The following is a 13,719-nucleotide window of genomic DNA, read 5'->3' on the forward strand; positions in this document are numbered from 1 at the left end:
TGGACCATCTGCCGTTTTTCCCGTAAACATCACAATTTTTTATAGTGCCTTGAAATTTTGCTACTTTGATCTCAAGTTGATATAAATTATTTGGAAAAAAATTCTTATAAAACTTCGTTTGCCCTTAAGAGTCGATAATGAAATTTAATGGCGCATATTTTTGTGGAACATTTTAACCCAATATTTTCTACCCATATGGGTCATTTTGACACTTATTTTCAAAAATATGAAAAATGTTAAGTTTGTGGGGTCGTTGAAGGGTTAAAAATATTACATTTGGTAAAAGATTTTAGTGGAGGTCTTCTCAGACAAAAACACTGTGCGATAATGCACAACAAAGCATCATTAATTTTCTTCTAACACTATTAAACCTATCGTGCTCGACATCTACTCTAATGAATTATAGAAATGTTGACCCATCCGGTTCGGGTAGTTTGCCTATTAGACTATTACTCCTAAAAGGGATACTAATGCATTTCATTTGAAGATAAAAATGGGACACGCCATCCAGCCGGTGGAGCTCGGTGTAACTCATATGACTACTATGACAATCCAACAAGTAAAGGGTGATCAATGTAGAGGTATCGGATTTTAAATTGAAGTAAAATAACGAAAATTCAGTATAAATTTTATTGAAATCTACCAAGCGGTTTTTAAGTTACAGTGATCACCAGTTCAAAAAACAAAGTTTTGAGAAAAACTCATTTAAAGTTTTGCTAACTAACTCGAAAAGTCATCCCCTTGGTGCTGGATCATTGTGGACCCACGCTGGGTCGGCGGACCTTTTTCTACTCACATTCCCTCAAGGGATGAGTGGGCGGGGTGCAATATTTGGCGGCAAGGCATGGCAAATATGTTCACGGATGGCTCGAAGTTGGACGGAAGGGTTAGTGGGGGAGTATTCTGTAAGGAGCCTCCCATCAAACTTAAATTTAGGCTCCCGGACCACTGTAGTGTTTGCCAAGCGGAGGTATCCGCAATTAAGGAAGCTGGTTGCTTACTTCGGTAATTACCGTTAAGGAAGTAAATATTTACTCCGATAGCCAATCGGCAATTAGGGCCTTGGGCTCGCTCTTTGTGCGTTCGAGATTGGTCGGGGAATGTCTGGCTTCTCTCTCGATTGCATCCGAATACTTCGTCATCAGGCTCATTTGGGTTCCCGGTCACAGCGACATGGAGAGAAACTGCTGGCCTGATGAGCTGGCTAGACAGGGAACTTTGGAGACGGTTTCGTCGCGAAATGAGAGAATTGGGGTTCCCCTGAGAACCTGTGGCCTGCTCCTGGAAAGATGGGCCTCGAGTCAACTCAGCGAGCGCTGGGCTAGTGCGCAAACGTGCAAGGTCGCGAGATCCTCCTGCCACGGGTAGATCGGGGACGCTCGAAGGAACTCCTAAGGCTAACAAAGCCCCAGCTCTCGAATGGGTGGGTATCCTTACCGGACATTGTCCGTTAGGTGTTCATGCCGTGAGACTTGGGATTGCCTCAAGTCCGTTCTGCAGAAACTGTCTAGAGGACGAGGTGGAATCATCTCAACACCTTCTTCTCAGCTGCCCGGCCCTCGACTGGCAAAGACTTAGACATCTGGGCTCTCACTTTTTCGCTACGCATCCGCAGGCGGTAGCCGGTGTAAATATCATAAATTTGGTGAAGTTCATCAGTAGCTTGTAGTGGCCTACTACGAACGCAAATCAACCACCGTCGGCGTCGTCGTAAAATGTATGGTCATCATCGTCTCTAATCCCAAGGCTCCTTCTTCCTTCCCTTCTCCTTTCTCCTCTCCCATGTATGGCACCACAACGGACGAATTTTCAATATCTGTCCAAGTGTGCCCTAAACTAGGGCAGCCATTTAACCTAACCTAACCTAACTCGAAAAGTATTTGTTGGATTCACTTCAAATTTACACACAATTTTTTTAAGATATTATAGGTACTTTGAGAAAATGCAAAAAAAAAACAAAATCGAATGTTTTGAAAATTCTGGCTATCCCCAATCCCTTAATACAATTGCACGACTTATTGTTGTTGTTGTTGAGGCGTAAGACTTTCCATGATGAATTGTCAATGAATACTGAAAAAAATTATATACTGAGTTTGTCAGTAGCCATGCGTGATCTGTCAAAAAACTCCTTTTGGAAAAAGTACCTTCAATCGGATCACCCTTTATAATGTGCGTTGTTTCTAGCTCCAGATTTACTTATCAGACGCTTTTAGTATGAGTTTCGGCCGAAATGTGTTCTTCTCGCCATAAAATGTATCTTAAATATTTGTATGTATGTAAAGGTATAAACATCCACAAATCTCATTTCGTTTTTTTCTGCCTCGTAACTTGCACAAGAAATTATTTTTAATAGTTACTTTTTAAATCACTTAGAGGCTACGCGCTTGCTAAGATGCTAATAAAAGTGAGTGTAGTATAAAATAAGAAGAGAAAACATAAAAAGAAGTCAGTTCAAAGGGGCAACAGAACGCACACAGCCGCTAGACACTTGTTCTGCATTTTTTTACGTCTGAGCCATAGATTAGCCCCACAGCGAAAGGAGACAATGCTAGATAAGTGGAATTCAAGCCGCATTTATGGTATATATACATGTATACAGACACACACACCCAATTTCATATTAGACGCATTTATAACGCATGACTGCTTGTGCGTTGTCAAAGGCATCCATTGTTTCAACTCATCAACTACCTGTTCAAGTTATGTGTCGTTATCTCCACTTCTGTCTGTTCTCCGCCTCTACCACGCCGCTAGGTGCAATTCACTACAACGTCCAGCTTCCACAACCCCAAAACAAACAAACAAACAAAAAACGGCATTAACCTATTTAAATGTTTTTGGGCATTGAGTTCAGTGACAGGTTGCTTGTCGAACCGAAGTAGTTAAGAAATTGAAGATCATTGTGAGCCATTCAAAAAATGTTTTGGTGTATAGAAGAAAACAAAAAATTTAAATTGAAGAAATTGAAAACCACTCATTTCAGAGTCAAAGATCTTTGGTTCGAATTCACTACATCGCGCGCAGGTACTTCAGTTGCTGAAATTTAACGCTTGAGATATTAAATTTGTCTACATTTACTTTTTTTTACTTATTTTTTATTTTTCCAAATTGGCTGCGGCGCTGTTCGCCAACTACTTAGGGGCAAATTGATTTTGATGGAGTGATTGATTGTGTTGGTTATTTTTGTTTGATATGAAAGGTTACTTTTTCTTCCATCTCACTCAGTTTTTTTCACATCTTATTTGACAATGGAAAATTTTAGTAATGAATTTTTTTTTTCGCTTAAATACAAATGAATTCTTATGACGCACCGGTTTGACGCATGACAGCAAACAAAAAACTTTCACTTGTTGTAGAAAAACGCCTAAGAATGACTTCATCTTAATGCGCTTCAATGTCTGTCATATTTGGGATTTCTTTTGTCTGACTCTTACATTCAAGCTATGGCTTAGGCCAGCTCTGTGGCTTAAAGTTAGAAGGTAATTTTTTGATTCAAAAAATGGAGGCAAAATTTCATAGTTTACGTTTATACACAAACCTTGGATACAATTTTTTATTTCCTAATCAATGCTTCTTTTTATTGAAGTGCGCAGTTTATTGATTTCCAGCAGTGAAAGATTTTCAATTTTATTAATTTACTTATTTATTTATTTATTAATCAACAAATGGATAGATGAAAACAAATATCTTTGAGAAGGGTATTTTAAGTAACTTCTTAAAAGTAGACTTTGAGTAAGAAAAATTTAAATCTTCGCAGAAGAATAATGAATTAGCAGCTAATTTTGTAAATATTCGAGTTGAAGGTATGGAAGTGATTCTCACTCGCCAACTTCGAAGAAACGTTCAGAATTAGACAAATTTAATTAAGCCTCAGCACATGAACTCCTAGAGGCCAATCAATTCCTTCTTATATGCAGTTTAGAGTATTTTCCGACCGCTTTTGATCAGCTCTTGCCACAGAAAGCCTAAACTGTCCAAATGTGCTTACTCAACACGAACGAATCCTAATAATTTAACGAGATATATTTTGACCCTCTTTTGAATGCTTGGCCGAGCTCCTTCTCCTATTTGTGGCGTGCGTCTTGATGTTGTTCCACAAAATGGAGGGACCTAGAGTTTCAAGTCGACTCCGAACGGCAGATATTTTTTATGAAGAGCTTTTTCATGGCGGAAATACACTCGGAGGTTTGCCATTGCCTGCCGAGGGGCGACCGCTATTAGAAAAATGTTTTTCTTAGTTTTCTTTTTCTTTTTCTTTCACCAAGATTCGAACCTACGTTCTGTCTGAATTCCGAATAGTAGTCACGCACCAATATTAGGCTGCGGCGGCCACCATATTTTGATAGTATACTTTAATCTCCCCCCTAAATGGGGTTTTTATACCCATTTTGAAAATAGTTATAATAAAAAGATGTTAAAATGGTAAGATGGTAGGATAGGATAGGGGAAGTGGCTGACCACGCGAGGCAGCCTACTTGGGCAAATAAACAAAATTCGTCCATTGATGCCATACAGGCGGTGGCGTTGACAGAAGAAATAGAACCAAACAGGTTAAAAAAGGAAAAATGGACTTTTGGAGACGGTGAGGACCAACAGTGGCTAATTGCGTTCGTATTAACTGCTTCAAGCTCCTGTGGAATTTCACCAGGTGTGTGATACTTAAACCCGTAATATTCGCAGTGCGAATAGTGAGAGCCCAGATGCGTAAATCTTTACGCGACGAGAGCGAGGCAGTTAAGAAGTAGGTGCTGAGATGATTCCAGATTAGCCTTAGAAGAGCCCTCGAGCGCCCCTGATCTACCCGTGACAAGAAGGAACTCATGACTTTGCAGGTTTGCGCACTAGCTCAGCGCTCGCTGAGTTGAAGCGAGGTCCATCTTTCCACGAATAGATCACTGGTTCTCAAGAGAGCCCCAATCCTCACATTTTGCGATGAAACCGTCTCTAGTGTTGCCTGTCTAGCCAGCTCATCAGCCCAGCAAGTTCTCTCTATGCCACTGTGATCGGGAACCCAGATGATCTTAATATCGAAGTATTCGGATGCAGTTAACAAAGTAAGAAGGTTAAAACATGTCACGATGATTTTAAAGAGACAAATTACCGATGTTCAAAAACTCGCACAGGTTAAAATAAAATCGTAAGAAAGCTTAGTTTAAACTAATACTTGCAGATTTGGTATAGATACTCGTACATTGCGAACACCTATACTCGTGAGCATTAAGCCAGATCGCTTTGGGTTAATTTTGGAAGTCAGTTAAAATCGCTACGGCAGTGAAAAGTCTGAGAAAGCAAGATCTGAAAAGTTTTCTATGTGAATCCTCTGGGTTTAAGAATGGTTTTGATAGACTAACGTGCTCAAGGCAGTAATGGTGTGTGTGTATTAGCGGTTTGTTTTAGGTACCAAAAATCCGGGGATTGTTGACAAATAATCGTAATTTGTACTCTTTAATAAACTATATGAAATGGAGTCAAAAAAATTCCCTTTTATTGCAAAAAAGTAAGTTTGAAAAGCATTTTGCGTTTAAAACACTTTTATGTTGACTGGTTTTTCTGGGGGTTTTTTTGTGTTTTCAGTGTTCAACTTTTAAGAGACTGAAATATTAATATTCATATAGCATCCAAAAATATTACAATAATATGAGTGAACGAGTTAAAATGTTGCAAAATAGCAAATATCTAAATCTCGCGATCGCGGCATCCTGGGGAAATGCCGAAAAATTCGGGATCGTAAAAATCGAAAAAGTTTACATACCTGATTTGGTGCAAAAGTGTGTATTTCTTAACTCAAACTTACATTTTTATGACGCTGAAGGCCTTAATAGCAAATATCAAATTTTCGGGGTCTCGGAAAAGTGCCGAAAAATTCGGGATCGTAAAAATCGAAAAAGTTTACATGCCTGGTTTGGTACAAAAGAGTGTATTTTTTAACTCAAGCTTTCATTCTTATGACGCTTAAGACTTTAATAGCGAATATCTAGATCTCGGGATCCCCGAAATTGCGGGATCGAAAAAATGTATACCTTAAGTTTGCACCAAATATGTGTCTTTTTCAACTCGAACTTACAACTTTTTGACGCTTAAGGCCTTAATAGCGAACATCTAAATCTCGGGGTTTCGGATAAGTCCCGAAAAATTCGGGATCGAAAATATGTACATTCGTAGCTTGCCCTAAACGTGTGTTTTTTCAACTCAAACTTCCATCTCTTCCATTTTGATGCTTAAGGCCTCAACAGCGAATATCTAAATTTCGGGGTCTCGAAAAAGTCCCGGAAATTTCGGGATCGTAAAAATCGCAAAAATTAATTTTCTAATTTGTACCAAACGTGTGTATTTTTTAACTCAAACTTCCATCCTTTTAACACTTAAGGCCTGTTGGATATTCTCCCAACTCAGAGCCTCCGGTAAAAGGTCATTTGTGTAAAGCTTTTCCCTAAAATAAATCTAAATTCACACATTGTTCAGTATTTTTAGATGAGAACACAAAAACAATGAAACCTTAAGTGTTAATGCGTGACACTTCGCTCACACAACCCTCGCCAACCCGCCCGCTAAAGATTGCCTTCGCGCCAGAAAGCGAAATTGTTTGTGAATTTTGTTGCTACTTTTTTATGGCTTTTTAACACATACTTAAACAAACGCTTGCTTGCCCTGTACTACATATAAACATGCATATATTTATGTATGTGCCATACATATGTAGATATGTATGCTTGTAAGCAATTACCGCCGCTTCACAGCTATTTGTTTGTTGCGTATCTTTTTCACTTTTTAAAGTCGTGTGAATATTTCATTTTTCTTCTCGAAAAATTTCTACCTGAGAGAAAGTCACAGCTGCAAAGATATTTGTAGAAAATTAACGAAACAAAAAACAAACAAAAAAAAAAGAAAAAAAACAAAATAAACATAAACAAAATTGTGGCTTGTTCTAAAACGCTAAGATATGCATTTCAAAATGAATGAAAAGAATTTGTGGAATTTTAATTGATGCAGTTGCAACATTTTTTGTGTTTTAGTGAGCTTTGATGGAGGCTTTCAAAAGTGTCAAATGTAATAGAGAATATAATAAATTGGAATGTTCATTGAAGTACCTTACGAAACGAGGCTGGTTCTAGTTTGACGGGGAAGCATGGTTAAGTTGATATCAAAGGTTGGCGGGAGGGTTTCGAGAACGATTTGATCACAAAGCGTCTCTGCTGATACATTCACCATGTTGTTGCTCTTTTTGCTATTGATGCAACGGCAATAAACTTTTTTGGATAAAGCAGAATGGGAGCAGGCAATTGAAGAGATTCATAAGCCTTGCTTGGCGAGCGGCTAAACGATTTCTGCAATTCAATCGAAAGCTTCTACTAAGCCAAGTTGATAGAATTGAGTTTCATTGCCTAATTGCGAATTACCTTGGTGAGCCAAGACTTTGGAGATGGAAAGTTTAGAACATATCCAATTTGGCTCGATTGTCCACATATCCACATATTAAAATACATAGACTCATACACCTTGAAGTGAATGCATGTTTGAGAAGTGCAACTCCGACTTTCTGTTTCTTCTTGATTGGCGCGATGATCGCTTAAGCGATTTTGTTCAATTTTAACAAAGCGCCCTAGTCGTTTCGTTCTCGGGCTAACCGGCGCCAGTTGGACATACCAAGTGAAGTCAAGTCCTTGTTGTTGTTGTTGTAGCAGCATAAACATTTCCCATACATATACGGAGAATGCTGCTGAAGTGACAGTCCTTGACCGAATATAAATCCGGGTCGTTCCGGTTACTTCCGGGTCGTTCGGGTTACAACTGATCTTTTCAAGGACGCATTCCTCTTCCTGTGCTATCACCAGCTGCTACCACATCGAATATTTTCCAAGTCGGAGCGTCTGTCTCTATTCGAACGATTTGACCCAGTCAACGGTGCAAAGATCAAAAATCTTCCGCAGAATCTTTCTCTCAAACACTCCAAAGAACGCCTCGTTGGTTGCTGTCATCGTCGAAGTTTTTGCGCCATTGGTTAGGAGGGGCGTGATAAGAGCCCTATAAAGTTGTAATTTTCTACGTCGAGAGAGGACTTCACTACTCAATTGCCTAATTAGTCTAAAGTTGGCAAGAGATATTCTCCGTTGGAGTTCATGGCTGATTATCGGTGTTAATGCTGGTTCTTAGATAAACGAAGTCTCTCACAGCTTGGAAATCATAACTGTAAACAGAGATACGTGAGTGCGTCGACTATTTCTTTGATAACAGGAGGTACTTTGTTTCGTCCTCGTTCACCACAAACCCATTCACTTTGCCTCTTTATCCAGTTTGGAGAAGGCAGAACTAACAGCGCAGTTGTTAAGGCCGATGATGTCAATATCATCGGCATACGCCAACAATATATAGAGCCTGAGCGATTAAGTTCTGCGGCTCGTACGATGCTCTGCAACATTAGGTTAAATAAGTCAGACGACAGCGAGTCGCTCTGTCTGAAACCTCGTTTGGTGTCAAACGTCTCGGAGAGGTCCTTCCCAATTCTGACGACGCTGCTGGTGTTGAGCAACGTCATCTTGCAAAGCCGTATTAGTTTTGTGGGGATACCAAAGCCACACTGATAAGGTCAAATCAGTTGGTTGACGGTGGGCTTCAGCGTTTTACACAATACGCTCGCTAGAACCTTATAGGCGATATTTAGAATACTAATCCCGTGGTAATTGGCACAAATTGCAGGATCGCCCTTCTTATGGATTCGGCAAAGCACACTTAAATTCCAATCGGCAGGCATGCTTTCATCCGACCATATTTTGCATAGGAGCTGATGCTTGCACCTTACCAGCTCCTCGCCGCCATGCTTGAATAGCTCATCCGGTAGTCCGTCGGCGCCTGCGGCTTTGTTGTTCTTTAGCCGCGTTATCGCTATTCTCACCTCGTCATGATCGGGTAGCGGAACGACAATTCCGTCTCCAACGATTGGGGTATCGGGATCTTCACTTTCTCGGTAACATGCGCAGCTGTCACTGTTTAATAGGTTCGAGAAGTGTTCCCTCCATAATTTAAGATTGCTCTGTACGTCAGTCACCAGTTCGCCGTATTTGTTCTTACGGGAAAACGCGCCGGTCTTAAAACCTTCTGTAAGCCGCCGAACTTTCTGGTAGAATTTTCGGGCGTTGTTCCTGTTGGCCAGCATCTCAAGCTCTTCGCACTCACTCTCGTTTCTTCTGTCGGATAATACGTCTCTCTTCCTTTTTCAGCTCTCTGTAGCGGTCCCACATGGCTCGCGTTGCGCCCGATCGCAGCGTGGCTCTATAGGCGGCATCTTTTCTTTCTGCGGCAGCATGACATTCCTCGTCGTACCAATTGTTTTTTCGGGCTCGCCGGAATCCGATTTCTTCTTCGGCGGCGGTACGTAGGGAACGAGAAATGTTGCTCCATTGCTCGCGCATGCCGATTTGTTGGGCAGTGCTTTCGGAGAGCAGGAGTGAGAGTCGAGTGGCGAATCTTCTGGCTGTCTGTTGTGATTGCAGATTTTCGATGTCCAACATTCTTTGCGTAGGTAGATGCACGTTTTTTGCTGCACAGAGGCGTGTGCGCAGTTTGGCTGCAACGAGGTAATGTTGGGTCCTCGGATCGGACGTACATCTAATACACTAGAAGCGCGTCTTTCAACTATCACAACATGATCGATCTGGTTTCGCGATTTTCGATCAGGAGACAGCCAGGTAGCTTAGTGTATCTGGAGAATATCGAAATATGTTTGTAAAATTGAACATCACAAACGTCTAGAGCCGCAACAAAGGTTATCGGCCGCTCCTTTATTGGAATTTTTTCACATAACCTGGGGAAGTAACAAGTTTTAATGTTTCTATGAGCTTTAATTTGTTAAGAAAAACAATTATATTTACTACCTTCACATTTTCATGTCAGATTTGAAGTCTTGAACCATATCAGTTACTTCGTTTGGCCATTGTTATTCAAAGATATTAGCGCTTTTATCCAATTCTTGCTCATCCCCACTTGATTTTTACAGTTTTTGTTCTTCTTTAGTGCTGCCACCAATTCTCTAGTGCCAAATAACTATTTAACCGGTTCTTGAGAAAATTAAATCCAATCGAAAAAAATGGAGAAACTTAAGTGCCTGTCCCATAATCCTTACATTAACAGTTAGTCGAGAAAATGGTCCGAATAGAAGTATTTTCTTGCAGATATTTTCTACTCGTCTACGAGGTAGATCGGCGTTTCCAAAATTCCATACAGCTTTGGGGATACCATCTGAGCCAATCCCTTTATTATACCATACATACTCCTCACTTTAATTTCTAGAAGCGATGCCAAAGCATGCGGCAGTACTTCATGTAAATTCTACATATGTATATTAGGGCGGGTCGATTTAAAAATCGCTCATTGCTCTGTGAAAATCGTATTCTAGGGATCCAAATAAGAAACTTTGCCGAAGGAACCATACCTCTAAAACGAATTCTGATGTCCCCCAATTTGGGTCGAACGAAAAATCCCACTTTGGCCCATTTAGAGTGCTCCAACCGAGTCCAAATGTATGACCGACCTCCACTAACTTTGGACGGCCGATCCACCCGTGCCAGTGGCACACTCCCTGGGGGATTCCCCATACAATAATTTCAAAATATCACCATTTTTGGCCTTTACATGAGAAAAGAAACTAAAAAGTTCGACCCAAATTGGGCGACTTCAGAATTCGTTTCAGAGGTATGGTTCCTTCGGCAAAGTTTCTTATTTTGATCCCTAGAATACGATTTTCACAGAGCAATGGGCGATTTTTTTGCCTCCCCACAAATCGACCCGGCCTAATGTATATGTATGTATGTATATATGTATGTACGTACGAATTCATCGGTGTGCATGCGCATGTATGTAAATGGCATTTAATGCCTACTGACAGCTTATTTTTGCCATTGCAGCTGTGCAGATTTATGTATGGACGCCAACAAACGATTTTGAATGCTGTGGCATTTACGGCATGCCAACAGATCCCATAACAACAAAGGCATCAGCAGCAGTAACGAAGTCAAAATCAGCCCATTTGTGTTGCTTTAGGGAATGTCTTATGATATTTCGACTGCGCAAACAATATCGAAAATTCCAACCGAAACCTGTTGGCACCCAAAGAGGTGTGGCGATTTCGCAAAATATTTGTATGTATGTACTTAAAATCTAAATACGAGTATGGCCATGCTTGTAGTTGGAAATTGTTTTGCAGATATCTACTCGTAGTTGTACTTATATGTATGTGTATGTATGTATACCTGCAGTAGAAGAATGGTGCGGTCTTTTAAAGAGCTAGTTTCATATCTGTTTATTTGGTTACTATCTGCGCAGTAGTGCAAAACGGATGCAGGATGGGATAGTTCGTACTCAGTTTTGACGTTTATTTAACTCATTTTGTGACTGCCAAAGCCGCAAAGTCAGGACAGAAAATCACCCTTCTCAAATATGATGACAGTGACCTTTAGATTTGATTCTGGTCACGCATGCTGTCGCTCGCTAGCTCGAATGACTATGCAGGATGCCACGATTTTTCAAATTTAATGAATTCGAGTTAATATGTCTTCAAACCTCTGAGCTTAATTCAGCCATGAGAAAGTTTCTCATATAGAAATAAGCTGTCTTTCGGAGACGGTCCTTCATTTGTGAGAAAATCTCAAAATGCCCGCCACAAATTCATTCAGAATCCAACTAGCGCTTCCGCATTATAAAATAGCGTTGCCACATCCTCGCTTCCAAATTGTTTAATGGTTACTTACAGCATCCCTAAATCCAGTCTGTGTGGCTTAGGAACCTTATTAGGTTGTTGACATCTAAGCCAGACAGTTGTTCGAGACTCTCACACAGTGGTTTGCCCAGGCTTCGTATGATCTCCTTCCATAAGGCAGCGCATTCACAGAGGAAATGGAAGATTGCTTACTTTTTCTCTGGTTGCTTACAGCTGTGACAGTGTGTGTTGTGAGGGATGCCCCCGACAGACCAAAAGCCAGTTATGATTCCCGTGAGTCTCTAGGCGTGCCGTCGTTTCATGTTTATCAATGCTGTCATTGGCTTGAGGTTGTAGGTGGGCCATAACGCTCTGACCTTCTACAATTCGCGATTCGGAGGTATTTTGAGGAAATTTTATTCTTTATTGCATCCAATGGTATGAAAACTGATTCTGCACGAACGTTATTCATGGCAGATCCGTCATTTGCCAGTTCATCTGCTTTTTCGTTACCTTCAATGTTCCGATGTACTAGGACCCAGATTAAGGTAGCTTTATGGTTTTCATTCAAGGTGGTAAAGCTTTCTTACTTTATTCCACCAATTTAGAGGTTGTTGTCGCCGAATCCAGTGCCTGTATTGCAGCTTGGCTATGCGAAAGAGTAGCGATATTGTCATTAAAAGAGAAGTATGCGATTAGTAGCCTACAAGCTGTTCCAATTGCCAGTACTTCCGTCTGGAAGACACTGCAGGCATAAGGAAGACGTCACACCAAAGTATGCAATCTCTTAGCTAGGATGGGCTCTTAGGCCAACTTCTTTGGTCTCGAGCTCGTTCTGCAACTCCCTTCTGCTGCCATCAAAGCCACGGTTAGTAAACGGGTTACTCTAATCCACAAGCGAGAGAGGCTGCAGGTGGACAAAACTTATGTTACCATGCCCGAACGACTGTCGCAGTGCCTCTTGTCACTAAGCGGAGGGAACTGTAGGATGCAAAGGCAAAGAAAAGCATATGAAAAAGGTGGGCAGACGGTGCACTCTGCCCAGCATGTAGAGAGGAGGATGAGACGGCAGACCACTTTCTGTGGGTCTGCCCGAACTTTGCTCGAATCAGGGTTGAGGTCTTTGGCACTGATGTGTTAAGAAGCGACCATCTTGGCTCCTTGGCACAACAAGCTGTACTCAGATTTCTTCGTAGGTCGGGTAGATTTAAAAAATGAAAGAAAATTAAAAAGGGAACCCGAGTGCGGTGTCCATTGTACTTGTCCATTGTCCATTGTAGTTAATGTTGTTTGAGTGCTGAACTTGCTAGTTGCCCCGACAAAAAAAAAAAAGAAAATTTAATCTCACTATATGACTTGAGTCAAGCGGTCGCCGTAACCGAATGGATTTGTGCATGACTATCATTCAGAGCTGCAGAGATTTGAATCTACATACATGAAACCCCAAAATGATAGAAACAAGTTTTTCTAATAGCGGTCGCTACTCGGCAGGTCATGGCAAACCTCCGAGTGTATCACTGCCATAAAAAAGCTCCTCATAAAAATCATTCGCCGTTCGGAGTCGGCTTAAAACTGTGGGTACCTCTATTTGTGGAAGAGGAGCTCGGCCAAACACCTATCAAAAGTGTACGCGCCAATTTTTTATTGATTTATTTTATTTTTAAATCAATTTGGTATGCCTTTTCTCTATCGAAGACAATTCTTGTTTGATAAACATCTTCTTTCTAAAAGGCAACCTTTCTGAAAATGGTTGGCGAGTAAAAAAAAAAACACGTTTACACATCCCATATATTTGATAGGTACTCTAATATTCACATAAATATATATATGTACATTAGGCCGGGTCGATTTGTGGGGAGGCAAAAAAACCGCCCATTGCTCTGTCAAAATCATATTCTAGGGATCAAAATAAGAAACTTTGCCGAAGGAACCATACCTCTAAAACGAATTCTGATGTCCCCCAATTTGGGTCCAACTTTTTAGTTTCTTTTCTCATGTATAGGCCAAAAATGGTGATATTTTGAAATGAT

General features: G+C 40.7%; 1 protein-coding gene across 3 annotated transcripts in view; it reads left to right on the forward strand.

Moving 5' to 3' along the window:
- Positions 1-13,719, forward strand: part of LOC128863824 (sushi, von Willebrand factor type A, EGF and pentraxin domain-containing protein 1) — a 150,665-nt gene that overhangs the window by 117,762 nt on the left and 19,184 nt on the right. The window lies entirely within an intron of this gene.

The sequence above is a fragment of the Anastrepha ludens genome, chromosome 5, assembly GCF_028408465.1.
Source record: "Anastrepha ludens isolate Willacy chromosome 5, idAnaLude1.1, whole genome shotgun sequence".
Classification (NCBI taxonomy): domain Eukaryota; kingdom Metazoa; phylum Arthropoda; class Insecta; order Diptera; family Tephritidae; genus Anastrepha; species Anastrepha ludens.